Raw genomic sequence first — 24,051 nt, 5'->3', positions numbered from 1 at the left:
AGGCCCGTCAGCCACGGCCACTTTGCTGCTGGGTGTCCAGACATTTAAATTGTTGAAGCCTTAATTGCTTGTTAACTTTTTTCAAATGGCTGTTTAAAATCGATTGTCCAAACACACAACCTGTATGGACAGTACACAACAACTGGGTATACGTTTTGTGAAGTGAAACACGAGTGTTCAGCTAGTCTTAAAATGAATATTAATTTTGTCATTATTCCAATACTGTTATCCACTGTAATGGGACAGAAAATGTTCGCTTCATTCATAATAATAACAACCTTTGAATTTATCTATTAATTCTTTTTTTTATAATTTGATCGAGAGTTGGACCGGGGATGGGGCTAATTGGCTCTCTTGAAAACTTGAAATAAAAATAACAGTCGATCTGAGTGAAGAAGGGGCTTCATGTAGTTAAAATAGGTCAACTAAATAGCCTTAAAAAGTTTCCTCCTCGAGAATTTGACGAGCAAACAATAATTAAATACTAAGCCTGTGTAAAAGAATAAAAATAAACAAGATGAACAAATAGAGGCGGGGATAAAAATGTCAATGCTTGGCATTGCTGATTTGCTCCAGTAAATGAAAACACGAAGATGTGGCAATGAAATCAATTAACAATTTGATCTATTTTTATTGAGGCTATAGAAAGCTGCATGCCCCCATATTTACACAAGTGTATTTAAAGCTCGAGAACTTAGGCGCATGAGCACATGGGGGCACCCTGGCCATCCTAATTTAAAGTATCCACGTATTGGCAAAGATTATGATAAGACATCAAAAATGCGAAACAAATGGTATTCTGTAGTCATTTACCTTCTTCGGGGAAGATTCGTGAATTCACGAATCTTCCCCAAAGAAGGTAGATGACTACCGAAAATTTGGAAGGTGAATAAAAACTTGTTGGTATTGCAAACTTTGATTTTTATGTCTCAATGTATAGATTTTTAGTAGCTAAAAGATGATACTATAGAAAAGTTGAAATTTCCCATTAAAAAGTGATCTAAAATGACCTTTTTTTTCAAAAGGGGCCAAGTCCATTTCACTTCAGTTGCAAAAGGGGTTAGGTCCACACAGACTTTTTTTGGAAAAGAATATCTTAAAGAATATGAAGACAAGTAGATTTTTTTGTATACCCAATTTTATGTTCTCATGGTGGGGTATCATGAAAATTCAGTTTCGCATAAAAATATTGCAATATGGGAGACTTAAAAGAATGTTTTTTTCTTGGAGAGGACCTAACCCCTTTTGCAGTCATGCACTTCTGAAGAACTCACTTGTCAAAAGGGGTTAGGTCCATTTTTCATATTTTTTATTGTTTTCTCTCTCTAAACCTCTAAATTTTTAGTCGCTCTGATGATACCAAAGAAAATTTGAAATTCAAATGAAAACGTGAATTAAAGTGGCAAAGAAAAATCACCGTTTGTAATAAAAACAGATTGGATTCATTTCAGTTTGCTTGCAAAAGGGGTCAGGTGACTTAGGTCCACAATGATAACTTTTAAAACAATTTGTAGAAAGAAAATTGAAGACAGATAGATTTCTTCTATACCCAATATATGTTCACATGATAGGGTAGTTAGTTTCTCATACTCAGGGGCGGATCCAGCTTTTTATAAAGGGGGGTTGGGGTGGTATGCGAGGGAGCGTAGCGACCGAGTCCAAGCGAGCGAAGGGGGTGTGGGAGGGGGTGTCCCCCCTCCCACAGTAGGGAAAATTTTTGAAAATCTGTGTGTGAAAATGGCGATTTCTTGCATCTAAAACACCACTATTTTTGGTATAGAGGTCGTTGCCAAATTAACCCCCATGAAAATTTGTAAAATTAAGTTGCATTTTCCTGCAATGAAAGGCCAGTTAACAACACAGATACAAAGAATTGGGGACCTTGGAATAAGCATAATAATAATAATAATAATAAATGGAATAAATGCATAGAAATTAAGAAAATGGTCCCCGATTTTTTTTGGGGGGTTGCAACCCCCATCCCCCTTTAGATCTGCTTCTGCATGAGACCAGGAAATTTAATTTTTAATGACTGTTTTAGGAATTCATTAAGAGACCACTCACAATGGCGGTCTCCTGCGTTCACTATATAAAGTATTATTATTGTTATTATTATCAAAAGGTCAATTTTCAATTCAATTCAATTCTTTATTCCATTTCCATTCAAAACATAATACAAAGTGATATAAATCAGATACAGTAGTTTTACAGACGTGCATTCTTATTTCGTAAAAAACAGTATAATATTGAGCATAAATGGAAATGAGGGGGGGTCATACGGACCACTAAAAGCAAAGCTTTTAAAGTGTGGATCCCCCTTATAAATGGGGAAACAAATATTGTCGACTTATTCATATATGTGTATATATACAGGAAAGAAATAAGAGAAGGAAGAAAAAAGGTCGAAGTCAAGTTTATGCTCACATCATTATTTTGTATTCATTATGTACTATAAATTATATTTAATATGTCACATTTAAACGCAGAAATGCAAACAAACAAGAGCAGACATAATAGGCCTGTCACCAATCCACTATAATGCGAATGTAGGCACAGACTGAAAATGTTCAGACCTTAAAAGGGGGCAATTACTTTAAGTAGTCATGAACAGGCGCGGATCCATGGGGGCCGAGGGGGCCTTGGCCCCCCTCCCCCCTTCGGCTAAAAAAAAGAGAGAGGGAAAAAAGAGAAAAAGAGGGGAAGAGGGGGAAAAAAAGAAAAAGAAGAAAGGAAAAAAAAGAGAGGAAAAGGGGGAAAGAAAAAAGGAAAAGAGAGAGAGGAGAGGGGGGAAGAAGAGGGGGAGAGAGAGGAAGAGGGAGAAGGAAGAAGAGGGAAAAAAGAGAGAGGAAAAGGGGAAAGAAAAGAAGAAAAAGGGAAGAGGGGGAAGGAAGAGAGAGGAAAAGGGGAAAGAAAGAGAAGGAAAAAGAGAGGGACTCAGGAAAAGGAGAAAAAATGAGAGAGGGGAAGAGGGAAAGGAAGAGAAGAAAAGGAGAGAGAGGAAAAAGAGGAAAGAAAAGGAGGAAGACAAGAAAAGAAAGGGAGAGGGAGGAAAGAAGAGAAGAAAAAAGAGAGGGGAAAGAAAAGAAGAAGGGAAAGGAAAAAGAGAAAAAGAGGGGAAAGAAAGAGAAAAAAGAGGAAGAGGGGGAAGGAAGAGAAGAAAAAGGGAGGGGGAGGGAGAAAAAAAAAGAGGAAGAGGGGGAAGAGAGAGGAAAAGGAGAAAAAAGGAAAGAGAGGAAGAGGGAAGAAAGAAGAGGAAAAAAGAGAGAGAAGGGGGAAGAAAAGGGGAAAGGAAGAGAAGAAAAGAAAAGGGAGGGGGAGAGGGGGAAAAAGAGGAAGAGGGGAAAGAAAAGGAGAGAAAGGAAGAGGGAGGAAAGAAAAAAAGAGAGGGGAAAGAAAAGAAGAAAAAGGAGAAAAGAAGAGGGGAAAGAAAGAGGAAGAAAGGGAAGGAAGAGAAGAAAAGGGAGGGGAAAAGGAGAAAAAAAGAGGAAGAGGGGGAAGAGAGAGGAAAAGGAGAAAAAAGGAAAGAGAGGAAGAGGGAAGAAAGAAGATGAAAAAAGAGAGAGAAGGGGGAAGAAAAGGGGAAAAGAAGAGAAGAAAAGGGAGGGGGAGAGGGGAAAAAAGAGGAAGAGGGGAAAGAAAAGGAGAAAAAGGAGAGAAAGGAAGAGGGAGGAAAGAAAAAAAAGAAGAGGGGAAAGAAAGATAAAAAAGAGGAATAGGGGAAAGGAAGAGAAGAAAAGGGAGGGGAAAAGGAGAAAAAAGGAGAAAGAGGAAGAGGGAAGAAAGAAGAGAAGAAAAAAGAAAGAGAGAAAGGGGGAAAGAAGGGAAGAAAATGGGAGAGGAAGAGGGAAGGACGAGAAGAAAAAAAAGAGGAAGAGGAGGAAAGAAAATGATGTTCGAACCAAAGGGCGCTGAAATGATGTTCGAAGGAATGTCAAAATGCTGTTCGAACTGGGGGCAGAATTGATGTTTGAACGGGGGGGGGGGGGCGGATTGATGTTCGACGTAGGGGCGCCAAATTGATGTTGGCACTGGGGGCGCCTAATTGATACTCGAGCTAGGGGGCGAAATGGTATTCGAACTAGGGGCGCCAAATTGATGTTGGACCTACATGTAGGGGCGCCGAATCGATATTCGAACTAGGAGGGCACCGAAATGATGTTCGAAGGGATGCCAAAATGATGTTCGAACTGGGGCCCGAATTGATGTTCGAACGGGGGGGGGGGGCGAAGTGATGATCGACCGACATGTAGGGGCGCCGAATTGATATTCGAACTAGGGGCGCCAAATTGATATTGGACCTACATTTAGGGGCGCCGAATTGATATTCGAACTAGGAGGGCGCCGAAATGATGTTCGAAGGGATGTTAAAATGATGTTCGAACTGGGGGCGCCAAATTTATTACTCGATCTCGGGAGGGGGGCCGAAACGATGTTCAAGCTAGGGGGCGCCTATGATACTCAAACTAGGGGGGCGCCGAATTAATGTTTGAACTAGGGGGCGTAAAATTAATACTCGAGCTAGGGGGGGGGATGATATTCGAACTCGGGAAGGCAAATTGAATTCGAAGGGATGCCAAAATGATGTTCGAACTAGGGGCCGAATTTATGTTCGAACGGGGGGGGGGGGGGCGAATTGATGATCAACCTACATGTAGGGGCGCCAAATTGATATTCGAACTAGGGGCGCCAAATTGATATTGGACCTACATGTAGGGGCGCCGAATTGATATTCGAACTAGGAGGGCGCCGAAATGATGTTCGAAGTGGGGGCGCCAAATTGATACTCGAACTAGGGAGGGGGGCCGAATCGATGTTCGAGGTAGGGGGCGCCAAATTGATACTCAAACTAGGGGGGCGAAATAATATTCGAACTAGGGAAGGCAAATTGAGTTCGAAGGAATGCCAAAATGATGTTCGAAATGGGGGCCGAATTGATGTTCGAACGGGGGGGGGGGCAAATTGATGATCGACCTACATGTAGGGAGCCGAACTGATATTCGAACTAGGAGGGCGCCGAAATGATGTTCGAAGTGGGGGCGCCAAATTGATACTCAAACTAGGGGCGCCGAATTGACGTTCTGATTAGGGGGCGCAAAATTAATACTCGAGCTAGGGGGGCGAAATGATATTCGAACTAAGGAAGGCAAATTGAGTTCGAAGGGATGCCAAAATGATGTTCGAAGAGGGGGGGGGGCAAATTGATGATCGACCTACATGTAGGGGCGCCGAACTGATATTTGAACTAGGAGGGCGCCGAAATGATGTTCGAAGTGGGGGTGCCAAATTGATAATCGATCTGGGAAGGGGGCCGAATCGATGTTCGAGCTAGGGGGGGGGCAAAATTGATACTCGAGCTAGGGGGGGGGGATGATATTCGAACTAGGGAAGGCAAAATTGAATTCGAAGGGATGCCAAAATGATGTTCGAACAGGGGGGGGGGGGCGAATTGATGATCGACCTACATGTAGGGGCGCCGAATTTATTTTCGAACTAGGAGGGCGCCGAAATGATGTTCGAAGTGGGGGCGCCAAATTGATACTCGTACTAGGGAGGGGGCCGAATCGATGTTCGAGGTAGGGGGGCGCCAAATTGATACTCAAACTAGGGGGGCGAAATAATATTCGAACTATATAGGGAAGGCAAATTGAGTTTGAAGGAATTATAAAATGATGTTCGAACTGGGGGCCGAATTGATGTTCGAACGGGGGGGGGGGGCAAATTGATGATCGACCTACATGTAGGGGCGCCGAACTGATATTCGAACTAGGAGGGCGCCGAAATGATGTTCGAAGTTGGGGCGCCAAATTGATACTTGAACTAGGGAGGGGGCCGAATCGATGTTCGAGGTAAGGGGCGCCAAATTGATACTCAAACTAGGGGCGCCGAATTGATGTTCTAACTAGGGGGGCGCAAAATTGATACTCGAGCTAGGGGGGCGAAATGATATTCGAATAAAGGAAGGCAAATTGAGTTCGAAGGGATGCCAAAATGATCTTCGAAGGGGGGGGGGCCAAATTGATGATCGACCTACATGTAGGGGCGCCGAACTGATATTCGAACTGCCGCCTTGTTGTTGGCTCATTGTTCCATATATTGAAAGTTTGAAATGCCTTGGCCCTGAGGTTTTTAGGCATGGCCTTGGGGATTGAAGCCTTGGTCTTGGGTATTAAAGCCTTGGCCTTGGAGGTTTGAGCCTTGACTACAACACTGATGGACATATTTTACAGAAATTTTGAAGTTTACTTGCACACACTATAAGAAATCAATGTTCAGAATTGAACCCCGAAAGGTTGATGCAAAATCAGCACCCTATGGGTTAAAAATTGAACCCTGCGGTTGGGGTTCATTTTTGCACCCTGCGGGTTCAAAATTGCACCCCTAGGGGTTCAATTCGAAATTTGTGGGTGCAGTTTTGAACCCGCAGGGTGCAAAAATGAACCCCAACCGCAGGGTTCAATTTTTAAACCCCAAATCAGGGGTTCAATTTTTGAACTCATAGGGTGCTGATTTTGCAAGAACCTTTCGGGTTTCAATTTTGAACCTTTATTTTTTAGTGTGCAATATGTAAAAGAATAAATGATACTTTCATTGTAATGGTGAAAGTTTCGGATGCGTTTTTTTGTTTTTTTACGAATCGTCAAATACTCAAATAACTGAAACAACTCTATGGTTTATATCGTTCCTATATTTTTTGTTTCATGTAGTAATGCGTAAAAGACAGCTATATACAGTTGATGATACGACACCTTTTCGTTTCCAACCTACAGTGGGAAATCACGTTTTATTTTTTAAAACGAATTCCACTGAAAATATTATGTGAATTTACTCAGGCCTAAACTGCATTGCTATCATTTACATTTATTGTTACATCTTGAAATAGTTGATGTATACAAGATACATGGGACCTTGGAATTCATGTTTCACTAGTATTGTATGAAAGAGAGAGATAAGAACTTATCGTCCAAAATGATGCGAACTTAAGAGCATTGTTTTCATATTTATAAAGACACTGACAATAAAGTACATTTTTACAGTAATTTATCTTTACTATCTTATATTCTTTTTATATACACCGTTTACACGCATTTTGTTTCTTTTGAAAATCTATTTGGAGTATATAAAATTTGAGCAAGATTATAAGATGCATCACCTTTTGATACTTTATATAATAATAATAATAATAATAATATAGGATATTTATATTGCGCACATTTCCACCTTGTTAGGTGCTCAAGGCGCTCCTATATTACCCGGCTAAGCTAGGCGTTCATAGCGCACACAGCTTCTTAAGGAATTACCGGTACCCATTTACCTCACCTGGGTCGAGTGCAGCACATCGTGGATCAGTTTCTTGCTGAAGGAAATTACGCCATGGCTGGGATTCGAAACCACGACCCTCTGTTTCAAAGTCCGAAGACTAATCCACTGTGCCACAACGCTCCACGATTGTGGCATTGTTATATGATTGTTGCAAGAGCGGAAGAGCCAATGTTTGCTGATTAGGATTGACAAGACAACTCACTGTTTTGAATGGAATTCAAGCGAATAACAATATATAATATATCCAAACACAGATCAAAGTAGGCAGTGCACTCCCAATTAGTAAATGCTGAGTGCTGACTACTGAATCTACCTCACCTATATAATAAAAAGCATGTAAATTTATATCTTTTTCAAGAATATCTTACCCAAAATAAAATATTAATTTTCTTTCATGCAGAATATACAATTTAGTTATTGCACAACCAGTTTTCATACGCGGCGATACAGGGGCGTCATCCCCGTAAGATTTTTTCAACCCCTGAAGCAAAAAGTAGAAAAGAAAAAAATAATGGGAGTACCAACAAGAACGAAGAATGCCTACAATTCAAGAGAGGTTTCTGTGAGAAGTAACTGAACTAGACATTACCCATTCGGCAATGGAGTCAATATTTCGGAACGATTATTACTTGACTTGAAATTAGGGCCCCATAAGAAATCCTGGATCCGCGCCAGGATCCCGCTCACATAATTCTAGCAGGGCCTACTCTGATGAGAAGTTAAACGAATTGAAAGCATCAAATGGTTAAAATAGAAATCGCTCGAGTTTCCCGCTCGCATCGATTATTTTTAAAGTGATATTACATTTATTCATGAACACATTATTATAAAACCATTATTAAATTGCCACTTCTTCATGCATAGGCGGATCCAGGTGGGGACCCGAGGGGCCCGGACCCCCTATTGGTAGAGCAAAAAAAGGGGGGGGGAAGAAAAAGGAAGGAAAAGAAAAAAGAAAAGGAGGAAGACGAATGAATAAAATAAGATGAGAGGAAGACTTGGACAAAATATTTTATGTCACTATATAAAATTTTCGCTCGCGCTTCGCGCTCGCATTGCCTGTTAAGTGATCCACATATCTTGTTCAACACGGAGCTTAAATATCAAGTTTGGAAGTCAGTATACAAAACATATTTCTCCTTGGAAATCGAACTTTCATTAATTTTTGTGATTTACATATTGATTTTAAAAAGTGCTCTGTAAAAATGTCAGTTTTATGGTATGAATATTAACATTTTCCAATTGCGCTGTGCGTTCGCGAATTTGATTTATCAGGTACCTATTATTTTCATGTATTCCATAAAGTTTTCAAAATATACCTTTTCAGGTCTGATTGTCAAAACGCATCAGCTAGCGCTGCTATGCTTGCATTTTTGATTGGCGGGTTATGTATGTCTCAATATTGATTGTGTAACAAACTACTTAAAATCCCCTTTTCATGACAGTTTATCAAAAATTTCGGCTCGCGATTTGCGCTCGCATTAATGGTTAAAAATATATCAACTAATTAATGATGCATCCTATTCATGAATTAAAAGGTGCTTAAAATGTTCAGTGTTCAGGCCATATCATCAGATTCCGCGCCCTCATTATGCATTCATACTAAGATATCAATTTAATAATTAAATTGTCACTTTTGTTTTATCTCGCGCTTAGCAAGATGAATAGGAAGATATACATCATATTCATATGATAACATGTCCTAAGGATGTCAAGGTCCTATGTCTCAAAATTAAAGTAATAATGAAACATATCAGCTCTTTATCAAGTGTGATTTATATCCACATTACACGTTTCCTATAAAGTGTTTGAAATATCAGATGGGAATATCAAATATTTTAAGCTCGCGCTTCGCGCTCGCTTTTAGTTTCATGATAAAAGATTGTTTAGAATGCCTAGATTCTAGGTGTAAATCTGAAACACGCACGCGCATTTTCATTCAGTTATCCAGTTTCAGATCACAATATCAAAAAATTATGCTCGCCCTTTGTGCTCGTATTAGGAAGATCCCCTTTCTTATCCCTTTCATGATTCACAAAACACGAATAGAGTTTCCCGTTCAAGGTCGAAATCGCGATTTTTTTACGCTCGCACTTCGCGCTCTCATAATTTGATTGTAAATATGTAATGTCTTCATGGCTAAATGCAAGCAGTCCTTAAAAGGCACTTTTTGACCAGTTCAAAACGCACTTCGCGCTCGCATCAATGTTTAGTTATATAGCTATCTTGTTCATGATTACAAAAACTGATTAAAGTTTTCCATTCTTTATGTAGAAATGTCAAAAATTTTGAGCTCGCGCTTCGCGCACGTATTTATTGATTGTGAAATATGTAATACATGGCAAAATGCAAGCAGTCCTTAAAAGGCACTTTTCGATCAGTTCAAAACGTGTACAAACATTTTCTGCTCGAGCTTTGCGCTCGCATTATTAATGTAGGAAGATCCTCTCCTACTCATCTTTTTCATGATTTAGGAAACATGAATAGAGTGTCCCGTTCCAGGTCTAAATCTAGATTTTTTCCCCTCGCACTTCGCGCTCGCATCAATTGATTTGATTTGATTTATTGTTTTCTTCAGCATCCATAACATTCGTATAATACATTTTTCACAACATAAAAAACCTAATATGTTAGCACTTTTGGCATGAATCATAAATAATGAGTACTAAAAATATAATTCCAGGCAAAAATGATTAACTATATGATATTCACAATTTGCAGGAGGGTTGTCATCATAAGCAGCTTGCTTGAAAAAATGACAATCCCCAACTTATACTAATTGAATTGATACATTTATAAAGCAGAATTGGCATATATTTTCAAATACGAAACATGAATTCATGCAATATTATAGTATGAAGATGAAGATGATGAAGCTGAGGGTGACGGTGATATGATGATGATGTTGATGATGATGATGATGATGATGGCCATGGAGATGATGGTGGTCATGATGAAGATATTGGTAATGACTAAATCGAAGGAGGAATAAATTCACGATAAAAAGGATATGACACAAAAATTTTACTTCAAATATTCTGATAATAACATAGATTTAACGTTTGCCTTAAATGAGTGAAGAGACGAAGATTGTTTTACAGACTCTGCTGGTAGAGAGTTACACAAATCTGGACCATGGTGTCTTATGGATTTCTGCGCAATAAGCAGTTTGGGGTTGATTAAATGGAAATTCGAAGAGTTACGGGTAGGGTATGAATGAATAGATGTATTCAGAGAATAAAAATTGTGGAATGAAGGTAGGTGGGAGCATGTTATTTACGTACTTAAACATAAGTAGTAAACTTTGAAGTGTATTTATGTCAAATACTGTTAGAGTCTTTAGTTTATGGAATAATGGATTTGTGTGTGATAAATATTGGGAATCAGTACAGATTCGAATTGTTTTTTCTGTAATTAAGTAAATTGTATTAAAGTTTTCCATTCTTTATGTAGAAATGTCAAAAAATTTTAGCTCGCGCTTCGCGCTCGCATTGTTTAATTGATGAAATACGTAATGTCTTCATGGCTAAATGCAAGCAGTCCTTAAAAGGCACTTTTCGATCAGTTCAAAACGTATACAAACATTTTCTGCTCGCGCTTTGCACTCGCATTACTCATCTTTTTCATGATTTAGGAAACATGAATAGAGTGTCCCATTCTAGGTCTAAAACTAGAATTTTTTGCGCTCGCACTTCGCGCTCGCATCAATTGTTTAGTTATACTGTATATCTATCCTGTTCATGATTACAAAAACTGATTATTAATTTTTCCATTCTTAATGTAGAAATTTCAAAAAAATTTAGCTCGCGCTTCGCGCTCGCATTATTTGATTAATGAAATATGTAATGTCTTCATGTCTAAATGCAAGCAGTCCTTAAAAGGCACTTTTCGATCAGTTCAAAACATATACAAACATTTTCTGCTCGCGCTTTGCGCTCGCATTATTAATGTAGGAAGATCCCCTCTTACTCATCTTTTTCATGATTTAGGAAACATGAATAGAGTGTCCCGTTCTAGGTCTAAATCTAGAATTTTTCCGCTCGCACTTCGCGCTCGCATCAATTGTTTAGTTATACTGTATAGCTATCCTGTTCATGATTACAAAAACTGATTAAAGTTTTCCATTCTTTATGTAGAAATGTCAAAAATTTTCAGCTCGCGCTTCGCGCTCGCATTATTTGATTGTTGAAATATATAACGTCTTCATGGCTAACTGTATGCAGTCTTTAACAGGACTGGTAGGCCTACCTTTCCAATCAGTTCAAAACGTTTATCAAAAAATTATACTCGCGCTTCGCGTTCGCAGTATTGCAGGCACATCTTTTTTCAGAATGTTCAAATTTTAGGAAAAAATACATACAATTAAAAAAAAAAATTGCTCGCGCATCGCGCAGTCATTATAGAATAAGGATTATGATATCATACATTTATGGTGATTTAAAGAATAAAGCTAAGAGGTGACTTATAGGACTACCCCCTTCAAAGAAACAAACGAAAAAAAAAACATCTTCGAGCGGCCGCTCGGGGAAAATGTGGCTGAAAAAATATTTCCGGGCCCTTTGGCGAAGGCTGAATCCGACCCTGATTTATGTGCCTATATGAAATAAGATAATTCAACATGCATTTAAGGCACTTATGATTGCCTGGGGGAGGGAGGGGCCGCCATTGGCGGCGGAAGCCAAAAAGATTAGGGGGTGTGCACCTGAATTTTTGGGATGGACACAGGTAAAAAATTGGACAAGCGCCTCCCAAAAAGGTTATCAACCTAAATTTTAGGAGTTGCTAAACCAAAAATTTTTGACAAGCAAAAAAAAAAAAAAAAAAAAAAAAAAAGGCCATCAACCTAGGGGGGGGGGACAACACACGTTTCAGGGGGAGTCCATGTGAATTTAGGGGGGAACCAGGAAAACAAATTGCCCAGCCAAAAAAAAAAAAAAAAAAAGTTTATCAAAAACAAATTTAGGGGGGACCGCCCCCACCTAAAATTTAGGAGGGGACACGTCCCCCCCGCTTCCGCCGCCTATGGGGGCCGCCATTTTTCCGAAAAGTACACAGGGGCGCCAAAACCACATCGAATTTGGGCCCCCCTCCCTTCGAAATCCTGGATCCGCGCCTGGTCATGAATAGTGATGACAGAGAAACATAACGTTTTTTTATTAAACAATAATGTCTCTTTATTTTTTTTTAACAATAATAACTCGAAGTGAGAGGAAATAGATTTGGTGTATATTGACTTGAAAACGGGATGTTTTAGTACAACAGGATTATATATCTCATTAAACAGACAATGCGTGCATCAGGAATGAAGAACACATAATATAGGCCCTATACCGGCAAACTATGTCTCATAAAGTTATGAAATAAAAAAACTCTTATGTAATATGATGTAAAATAATATAATATGCAATATTTTTTTCCTTCCCCACTACGTTTCTCTTTCTTTCTCCTTCTTTTTCTCATATCCCCCTGTTTTTTTCCAGCCGATGGGGGGGGGGGTACATGCCGCCCCCGTAGTTACGCCACTGCGGCCTCAAGTAATGTAAAGGGAGACAAATTAAATTAAAACACTTTTTTTCTTGCATCTTGCATATTCTCAGAAACATTTAACTTTATTCAAGACTTAGCCTCTTTATTAACTTTTTGGGTTATTACTCCATCAATTGGTTGTAGTTGTGATGATTCTTCTCTACTGGTACAGTGCGTCCCATCAAAAGGTAACCCGTTTTCAGATATAGATTTCATAATTATTATACATGTTTTTACTTTGAATTTGATACTTATGCATTAAATTTTAGGGCAGCATATATACTGTCCACTGTGTTGGGAAATGTATGTTGGTAAAATATTATATAGTGCATGGGCAATTATCCAAATGGGCAACCCATTAACCAATCAATAGTTTTTATTGTCCAATTGGGGAAGATTATAACCAATGTGTGGATAGTATTTTGCCCATGGTTGGTTAACAATTGGGTATTTTTGCCCAACTATTTCAAAAGTGTAAGAGTGGAATCTAATCCTTAATCTGAAATGAACAGCTAATATATAGCAAATAGATTCACGAATGGCATGTGGCCTATATCAGAAACGATTTGCGCAGAAACTCACGTGTTTATCTGAATCCATTCTGATTTATTAAAGGGATCAGTGAGGGAAACATAACAGAGAATACGAAAGAAATGCTTATAAGCCAATCATCGAATGAGCACAGTTTGTCTTATATCACGAACTAATCTTATCTATTTTTCTGCGTAACCTGATTTTGACAGTACAATTTTCAAACTCGTCTTGTTTATTAATGCGTAAAGTGTTCGTCACAAATTCAATTGTATGTACGATGATGAAAATTATCCTAATTAAAGGACAAGTCCACCTCAGAGAAATGTTGATTTGAATCAATAGAGAAAAATCAGACAAGCACAATGCTGAAAATTTCATCAATATCGGATGTAAAATAAGAAAGTATTATGACATTTCAAAGTTTCGCTTATTTTTAACAAAATAGTTATATAAACGAGCCAGTTACATCCAAATGAGAGGGTCGATGATGTCACTCACTCACTATTTTCTTCTTCTTTTTATTGTTTGAATTATACAATATTTCAATTTTTACGAATGCATGAAGCACGAAATGTTAAAATAATGGAATTCCACGTGTTCAGGGAGGATGAAGCTTCATTTCACATGACAATGAGGAGAAAATAAAAATATTTCATATATAATAAAATACAAAAGAAATGGTGAGTGAGTGATGTCATCAGTTCCTCATTTGCATACCGACCGAGATGTGCATATAACTGTTTTGTGATATGAAGCGAAACTTTAAAATGCCATAATTTTCTTATTTACATCTGATTTTGATGAAATTTTCAGTGTTATGCTTGTCAGTTGAATTTTTCTCTTTTTATTCAAATCAAGTTTTTGTACGGGTGGACTTGTCCTTTAATTTGCCTTTGAAGAAAAGAGATGTGGGAATTCCAGTTTCCTTTTTTTTTCTGGGACGCACTATTATAGGACGCAGGTCAATCTCGGAATTTCTCAGGTATATTCCTTTTCATTCAAAATCGAATCGCAAATCGGTGTCAGCCATTTTCTCTTGTAGACTCGGTCGAACTCTTCATTCTCGCTCACCGTGAATCGTTTCTTCCAGCTTGCGACTACACCTGTAATGGGATTCAAAAAAAGGTTTGACTGAGGTGTGATCGGGATATCAGGAGGACAATCTCAAGTGAAATTTAAAAAAAAGGGTCTTGGTCGGAATTAGGCTTATAACCGTTTGGGTATTAATGAAAAAAAAGGGGATACGGTTCTCTGGTCGAAATGTTCCCAACTGCGTTCTATAAGGTTAATTGGATACCGATTGTGAACAAATGAGGATAATGAATGAAGTGAACAGAATCATAGATAGAAAACTACTATATCCTTTAAGAAACACACTTCAACAACTACGTGGACCCTTAATTAAAAAAGTGTAATGTTGAGCAAAATGACTATATTAGGGATAACTATAATGCTACATACATATAGATAATCGATTATTTTCCAACACTTTTGCCTTGTTGAATATATAGTAGCATAACATAAATTTCCAATTCCGTTTTTGCATGCCTCTATAACTCTCGCTTCATTCACCAACCGCGTAGCCAGGTTTCATTTTGGAGGAGGCGGTACATGCACGCGAAGCGTGCCAACACTTACCCCCTCCCTAGGGGGTGGGTGCAGGGAGTTTCCCCCTCCCCGTGCGAAGCGCGAAGCTTTTAGTATTTCATAAATTGAAATGAAAAGGAGCCGATTCTCTTGTCTCTAGTACCTCCAATTCGGTTGACTATATTGCGATTTTGAACCTTGTTTTCAAAAGTGATTGTGAACGCACAAAAGAGGTATACAATGGAGGAAATTAAAATGATAATAACTCCGCGCGAAGCGCGGAAGCTAAAGCGTTTTATAAATTTTTCTTGCCATAAAAAGGGTCCCGAGAAAAGGGTATTCTCTAAGATATATTGAATACTTTCCGTGAGAGATCAGACTTGATTACAACCAATTTAACAACAGTGCATATTTTTAACTCGCAAAACAGAGGAGAAGAAGTGTAGAGGAAGATATTCCTCCCCGCGCAGAGCAATGAAACTCTGAAATTTCAAAGGGCGGACGTTTCATCAAATGTACATATCTCTAATACCCAATCGGCTCTAATTCAATTGATTTTCTAAGATTATTGAACTTCATTACATGGAAAATAGTGCGCAAAAAGTTGAAACTTCTGTGATTTATTGAAATTATCTTTCTATATAAAAAAAGGATGCCTAATTTCTTTGACTTATCCTGAAGCGCTTCATTTTGAATATAAAGAAACTTAAGTGTCCTTCAAAATTTCAAACTGAGGGCGCAAAACAGGACAGGAGATAAATATATACAGGGAAATGACATGAAGCAAAATTCATATATAAATTTAGATCAAGAAGAGTGAAGGAGTTTCTCTTTTGAGAAAAAAAATAAAGAACAAAAAGAAAAAAAACAAAGCTACCTTTCTTCCCTTTCCTCCCTTCCCTTTTCTTTTTCTCCTCTCTTTTTCCCTTTTTTTTTTGGGGGGGGGCGACCCCCCCACCCCCCCTGGCTACGCTGCCTGTCATTCACCGATATGTCACAGCTGGCTACGATTTCTAAATCTAGCAGGATTTAGAATAAATTCAGATGAATTAGAGACAAATCGAATTCTAGATTTATTTTTAATCCTACCAATTTTTTTGGAAATCTCAAAGGGTTTGAATTCAAATCCCTCGATATTTCAAACTATTTTTTTAGGAATCAAATTTAACTGAATCCGAAATCGATTGAGCCTTAATTACAGGCCATCTGGATTTAGTTTAAATTCTTGCAATTTAAAGTACGCGTTACCAGTCAGCATTACAGTTTCGCTACCTTTGCTCATGTATGATTGCTTTCCCAAAGCTTTGACGAGGTCCCCCTTGCCCTCTGCTTCCACTTTATCATAACTCTTCTTCATTCCTTTGAAAGAGCTGTGCTCAACAATCTTCTCTAAAGTTTCTTCCGATAGAGGGCGCTCAAGGAACCTGGAAATGGTTAGTACGGCTTCCCTGGGGTCCTGTATCAGATTTAAAGAGAAGTAATATTTGTGATATATAGATCAACTACCTAGAAAATTAAAACGTGTAATAAAAAAAATGGTGACTTTCAACAAAGTATGACAAGCTCAGCATGAATGGCGATCGACTAATATGACGTGAAATAATCGGGGATGGAGGGGGGGGGGGTATAAAGGTTGCTTTAAATCTCTTCGTTATGCCTAGTACTGCTATTCAATACACCTATCGCTGAAGTTTACGGTATACCATGAGGAGTACGTGTTATAGAAACAGTGGATAGAAGAAGAGAAGAAATGGATAGGCGACAAAGTGGAGATTTGAGAGTAGAGTATTCTTTCTTGAAAGTAGTCCTGAAAAGGACTGTAAACCAGAAGGAATTGATGAGTGAGAACTGTCCGTCTTCACTCCTGAAGACGGACAGTCAACCTGTCCGAAACGTCGAGTCTCTCTACTACTCATCATCTCTACTTGCCGACTCAAGCCAGCATATCTCCTCATCAGCTCTACTACTCAAGCTGTTCTCACTCCACATCCCGGGGGGGCCACTTACATTGACGAGTGGATACCATGCACGACCAAAAAAACACGTAAAAAGGATGTCTTTTTCACGATAGGGCACGTTACGTACGTAACGTGATAAGGGTGTCAAAAACACAAAAATAATGAAAAAAGGGTATCTATTTCGCTAGGAAAATTACGTGTTTAGGGTCGAATTTTCGGGGATGATAAAACAAAATTAAAATGTTTTATAAAGAATGTCCTTTTTGCCCCAACACTTCGTGTTTAGGGTCCGAAACAAGGTGTAGAAGGTGGGGTCGTACTGAACCAAATAAAGTAAAGCCGACGACCGGAGGACCCGTAACAATAAAACATTCCTGTACTTGTTTAGGGGTTCATTTCAGGGAATATATGCCAAGAGTATCGTTTTGTTTCTAATACTTGTTCAGGGTAGGGTTTCACACGCCAATACTTGTTAAGGGGTGCATTTTCAGAATATGGAAATTACGTGTTTAGGGTGCTTTTTGAGACCCCATGGTCGCGCATGGTATCCACTTGTGAATGGAAGTGGCCCCCCCCCCTGGGCTCCACATTCCTTCTGGTTTCCAGTCCTTTTCAGGACTACTTTCAAGAAAGAATACTCTACTCTCAAATCTCAACTTTCTCGCCCATCCATTTCTTCTCTTCTTCTATCCACTGTTTCTAACACTACCGTAAACCACATCAGCGATTGTACATGCCACCATGCAAACCTTCAAATAACATCTTAATACACCTAGTTACACATCATCAACCAAGTTGATGACCAAAGCAAATAACGGTATTTCTTATGAGTTAACCCAATGGTGATATGAGCAAAATAAAAAAGTGGGAGAGGCGCAATTTTTAAAAGTCGCTAGCCTGAGGATTTTAAATTTTAAATTTTGATATAATATTTGAAGAAAATAGCATATTTCACCACCTTTCACTTTCATTTTCTCTCCTTTTTTGTTTTACTTGATCGCGGATTCTTTTCAAACTTCTTTCCAGTCATTCAATGGATTATTCATTTAATTATTATTGTTATTGTTAATATTGTCTTTTCTTTTATCGGGGGCAGGGGCGGTGGGATCAGTACCGTATGGCACACCACAGTAATTCCAACATAAGTTAATCATAAATAAATGCAAAGAGTAAAATAATAATATTATAGGCTTACAATAAGGTTTCGCAATATCTAGACTGTTTCCATGGCTTTCCTTTTGGCGCGAAGCCATCTTGGTATACTTCGGAAATAATTGCCAATGTTTATTCAAAGATGATTGAATTATAAATATTGGTCTTCTGAATGCTATCTGATAAAAGAGACTTAGCATGACCCTGGGAAGCGAGGGTGCTGGGGATACTGAAGCACCCCAAGATATACCTTTGGGTTCTAATTCTGCGTGCCATAGACAGCACCCCCTGGAAATCGGATAGGTATGCTGACTAGTTGCAGCTGAAATGTAATTAGAATCGACTTTATTTTGTAATGAACATCCCCCTTTTTTTGCTTGCTTGTCCAATTTTTCGTAGTCCAAAACCATCTTTATCAGTTCTAATAGCGAAAGTCCATTTTCGCTTGTCAAATCTAAACCAGCAGCACTCCCTGTTAAAAATCGTTCACAGGCCCCAGAGGCCTAGACCACATTTCTATAATTATCATCTTTTGAAATATGATTTTTCTTCTTCTAATGTTGAGCCCCATGTTGTCCCCAAAACCGTCGGGACTTTATTTGCTCTTGTTGAATAAATAATTGCTCACGTTTCATTGTCTAAACTTAGGAATATATAAATTCATTTCACAATAGTTTTTATCATAAAAACAAACAAATCGTCGCCAAAATATTGTTATCTGTAATCATTTTATTTTTTTATTTTTTTTTACAAAGTTTGTAGAACAAACCTAATTAATGAAACTTGTCATTGAAAATTGATTATGAATATAGTTGAATGAATAGTTTTTCCCCAGGATCACTTTGACAATAAGGTGTGTTGGGATAGTTCAGTATAATTATATGTGAATTTGCTTACTTCACAAAAAATTGATAAGTCTATTTTATTAACCCGTGGTCCCAATTGCATTTGGGCATTTATTTGGCACTTTAAGAGTGTTTATATAAAGAAAATGACGTATTGAATTAGTGGATGGCCTTATCCTTTTTTATCATGAACTGTTTAACACGAAGAAGTTGAAACGTAAAATAGATATTATCATAGTCCTACCCTTTTCATGTCTTCATATTTGATGAAGAGTCTGTTTTCTTGATGACGTAGATTCCAAGATGTTTTCACGTGATCAAACCAGGAGCCATAATTTCTTGCTACAGATCAAAGATATTTGACATAAAAATATAATCATTTTAGAAAATTAAATGAGAGACAAACCATCATATACAAATATCACTATTTGCGACGGAATACATGTTTGTTTGGTTTTTTGGTGATGAGTATAATTCCTCTAGAGTTCGTTTTTGGGGAAAATTGTTTTGCAAGTCATTTTACGTTAATTTTATTCAAAGGGTATCTCATATTAAATACATGATATAGTTGTTCTCAATATAGTAGACTTGTGGTTTTTATTAATTAAAAAATATCCACCATCTGACAGAATTTATATTATCAACATTTTCCTTGCATACTGGCCGTGGGAGGGGGGGGTGGTATTTTACAATAATGGATTCAATTATCTATGTATAACGATAACAGAATAACAGATTTCAACATCATGTTGTGCCCTCATATTTATATCATATTACTGAAATATGAAATGTGAAGCTTTATTTCTTTTTATTTGAAAATGTCAGATTGAAATATTCATCTCTGCTAGGATCAGAATAAAACAGTGCGAAAAAAAGATTTCCTAGCTGGTAGGGAAGGTGTGAGACATGGGTGTGTAATTCTTACTTCCATCCATGAATTCCTTGAGGGCGGCTTGCCATTTGACGAAATTACCCATCTCAATGTTTCCAACGAATCGATCAAGAGAAGTAATAACATCTTTGGGGTTCCTGGCGACATAGATCACCTGGAATTGGAATAACCAAATGGGATTTGAGGGGCGAGAACATATTAGAAAGACAGATTTAATTAGGGGTCAATGTGATAGGTAGAAATTAGGAACACCAGGTGCCTACTTTGAGACTTGCAGATGACATGGATGAAGTCTCGAAGACTATTATCCTTAAATTAAAAATGACATCATTATACAGCAGAGATCCAACTGGGATTGATTCCAATTGTAAAATTTGGGGCATGTATATTTTGCAGTTCTGTGCACGATAACATCATTCTTGTTAAAAAACGGTTGTGGAAATTGAAGAAGCAAAGGAAGAGGTGATATGGCTCTGAGGATAAGTCTCCGGACTTTCAACCACAAGGTCCGGGGTTCGAATCCGGCACCGCAGCACTCGCGTCTTTGGGGAAGGCGTTTATCTGTAGACATAATTTGCCAATCTCCACCAAGGTGTATAGTTAATTCTGGGTACGGTAGCAATTAGGAATTTCTTGAATGCTCGAGCGTCCGATTGGCGTAGCCGTGGCGAAGCCGGGGTAATAGCATGCAGTGCTTCCAATCGTGTAAATATGTATCAATAAAACATTCAAAAAATGTATTAAGCGCTATACAAATGTTGCATATTATTATTATTAAGAAGAAGTAGAAGAATGAGGGGGAAGAAGAAGAAGCTAGTAATTTTATACTCTCTTTGAACAATCCTACCTTTGCTTTCTTACTATCAATGCCAGGTGGGAGATATCTAGCAGGTAGATGAGACTGTATTATTCGAGGAGATGGTGCTTTCTCTATGATTTTATAGAATGGAAGATGTCGTGTCTTGCCCTCTTCATAGGAATCTTTCTGGAAGTAAACCATCTCGATGTTCCCTTGCGTGGTCGTTCGGTCGATCGTCTCTGGATTGCCATGGTTTAATATCAGATGAACGATCTCCGATGCCCAGTGTGTTCCTGTGCGATATACATAAGATAAGGAAATCAAATCCAGGGTCATGGTCATTTTTACGTTTTTGTACATGATTTTTGAAAAAATGTGCGGGAGCTGAAGACCCGCCAGCCCCCCCCCCCCCACGTTTCCGCGACCCCTAAAATCAGGTTTTCTTCATAACAATGCATACCGTGCCAGCGGGCGTGTTCACATGCAAGAAATAACTGCATATCATGATGGGGAGCAGCTCCCCTACAATCCGACTGGCGGATCCTTGGGAGGGGGGGGGGCGGCAAAGCCAGCCTTTAGCCTTTGCCCCCCCCCCCCTTTGAGAAGCTCAATTAAGATTTCAAATGCAAAAGTTGCCGTTAAAACAGAAGTGTGCCTCCACCCCCTTTGAAAGTGAAGATCCCCCACCCCCCCTTTTTTTTTACTTGTCAAACTTTATCGTGGACGAAATGTCCTTAATTTATGGTTAAAAACTTTTTTGGGGGTCACATTTTTCCTCGGGAAAATGTGCCTCCTCCCCCTTTGGAAAATCCTGGATCCGCCCCTGCCTACAATGATGATGAACATGAGGCCCATGATGGAGATGGCGATGATTGTGATGATGATGACGACGGCAACGTCGACGAAAATGACGATATCGACGATGATTATGACAATGATGATGATATGGTGGTATATACGTGGTGCATGATGTGGGTGAGCTGAGAGATGAAGAAGGCGCGATGATGACGACGATTATATGATGAGAGTCATGCATGGTGCTGATGATCGATGCTGGCGGGGGTTGACGAGGAGGATGCTGATGCTGATGATGATGATGCTGCTGCTGATGATGATGAAGATGATGATGATGATTATGATGATGATGAGCGTTGTAGTGGTGGTGGTATTGATGCTGGCGGTGTTGTCGACGATGATGGTGATGATGATGATGAGGGTGGTGGTGGTGGTGATGAGGCCCGGTGGTGCATATGTGATGGTGATCGGTGGAGATATGTTCCGTTGGTGATGATAGTGGTGCAAGGTGCTGGTGATGATGATAATTATGATTACGATCATGATGACGGTGCGTATTGGTGATGATGAATAATAATGAGGCAGAGGAGGAGTGGAAGAGGGAATGAAACTACGTCTAATCATGATTACCTGACTTGGAATATGTATTGATCCAGATATCATCATTCCTGACATCAAATGTCTTCATAGCTTCGATGCTTGACGGAACAACCAAGGCACTAAATTTAATTCCATCATGATAAACACTTCCATGAACTGAATGTTCTACCCAATCATCAGCACTATACGATGACAGATCCATGTCCATCTCTCTTCCTATTTATGTTTCAATAAGTTTGTTAGTATTCGGGCTTAAAAATCATGATTCCGCGCAATGACTTCTGTTGCAGCCTATAGTTCTGTAGTGATATAGCGTGGAATAGTATCGTGTTTGAGCAAAAGTCTCGGTCTCACGTCTAGACTTTGTCTCTCGGTGCACTTTGAACTTCAACATGTCGGATATTGTATTGAAAATACTACATATCCTCAGACCTTGATCGCTACTTCTATTTACATTATTTTATTCGTACAAAAACGTATCATGCATGTTTCCAGTTGGGTGTTTCATAAAGCTGTTCGTAAGTTAAAAGGCGATGGTTAAGCGCGTATAAATTAAAGGTTCACCATGCAGTCGTTCTTAAAATCGCTCTTAACTTACGAACAGCTTTATGAAACGGCCCCAGGTTTGGCATCTGACATGTCTGGGCAATGGGCCAAGTAAGTAAAAGAAAATGGGTCTTGAATTCTTTGGGAATGCGCATCAATGATTACATCATATTTTTTTAATCACATCGATTGGCTTGTCAAGAAATTGTACTCATTAATAATTGGTATTGGGTACGTCGCTGGATATGTCATTTTCTGTTCTTAGAAATTGCCCAGTGACAACTCCCCGGGACAACTCACATAAACCCTGCAGGTGTTTGCACCAGGGGGCGTATAGTGTTGTTAGAGCGAGGAATTCAAATCCAAATTAAATACAAATAATACATGAAACCAGATTTCTTGTGCATTTTGCCATAGAAAATTTTAAATAAAGCCTAGACATTAACGAAGAACGGTACTTTCTTTAGTTAAGTCTTGACGATTGAGAGAAATCCTGAACAACAAATAGAGGCCCAATTAACACAAATAAGCAAATGTTTTAGCCTCGACTCGTGTGGTAAAAATGTAACGGGAAATTAAAAGGAACGAACGGAGCGATCGAGCTTCAGAAAATTGTGGAATTCGAATTCTTCAAAACTTGATGTCTGGTGCATCTATAAGGAATATAACAATGCATGATTATGAAAACTCCAGACATTGTTTGAAAACACATTCATTTAGCATTTTGTAGACAATTAGGAACCAATTGCTATCCATAGCATCACCATGCACTGCTAAAAAGCTCTTAGAGAAAAGCAATTTTGCCTATGTATTTTGCGCTTTATTATTTTTATAATTATATCCGTTTGCACCAAAATGCCCATTTGACATGTAAGTGTCTTTTTTATTTTAAAATTAACCCCAAACGAAAATACGTTCCGTCGCCCTATCTTCATTTCTTCAAGTAACGAAAATCTCCTCTTCTTAATGATCAATTTGATCTTCATGCTTGCAATAATTTGTTTCATGATTTAGACACACAACTCATTCGTGCTCAAAATGCCCAAATTTTCACACTGAAATATAATCTCTTTAGCAAAAAAATTGTATTTTCCATTATTTGAAAAGTAAATAAAAGGTATCCTTCTCACTAGTCACATAATAATCAATATTGAACAGACCTTGGCCAGTTTTGAATTCAGTATATATATACAAATTTCAGCTCCCGCATCTCGCTGGTAATGTGCAGAATGCCAAGTTTTCAGATCAATCATGTTGCGCTTCGCGTTCGCAATATTTTGTTGGTGAGATTTATATCTTTCTCACGTCGAATCACTGCATACAAACAGTCATCCTTTTCCTTTTTTCAGGCCAGTGCATTACAAATTTCCCTCCTACCTCCTACTAATTGTTTACTTAGATAATTATGCATATCATTTTTCAGGTCTGAATGCAATTTGATCTCGCCCTAGCCTCGCAATATAAGAGACCGATATAGATGATAATGTAGATGATTTT

The 24,051-nt window shown here is 38.6% G+C and overlaps 1 pseudogene; it reads right to left on the bottom strand.

The window, feature by feature from the left end:
- Positions 1–14,346: 14,346 nt before the first annotated feature.
- Positions 14,347–22,257, bottom strand: LOC121424106 (annotated as a pseudogene).
- Between the last annotated feature and the right edge of the window lie 1,794 nt (positions 22,258–24,051).

Source organism: Lytechinus variegatus, chromosome 11 (assembly GCF_018143015.1).
Source record: "Lytechinus variegatus isolate NC3 chromosome 11, Lvar_3.0, whole genome shotgun sequence".
NCBI lineage: Eukaryota > Metazoa > Echinodermata > Echinoidea > Temnopleuroida > Toxopneustidae > Lytechinus > Lytechinus variegatus.
The sequence above is the reverse complement of the archived record's forward strand: the minus strand, read 5'-3'. Positions and strand labels throughout refer to the sequence as shown.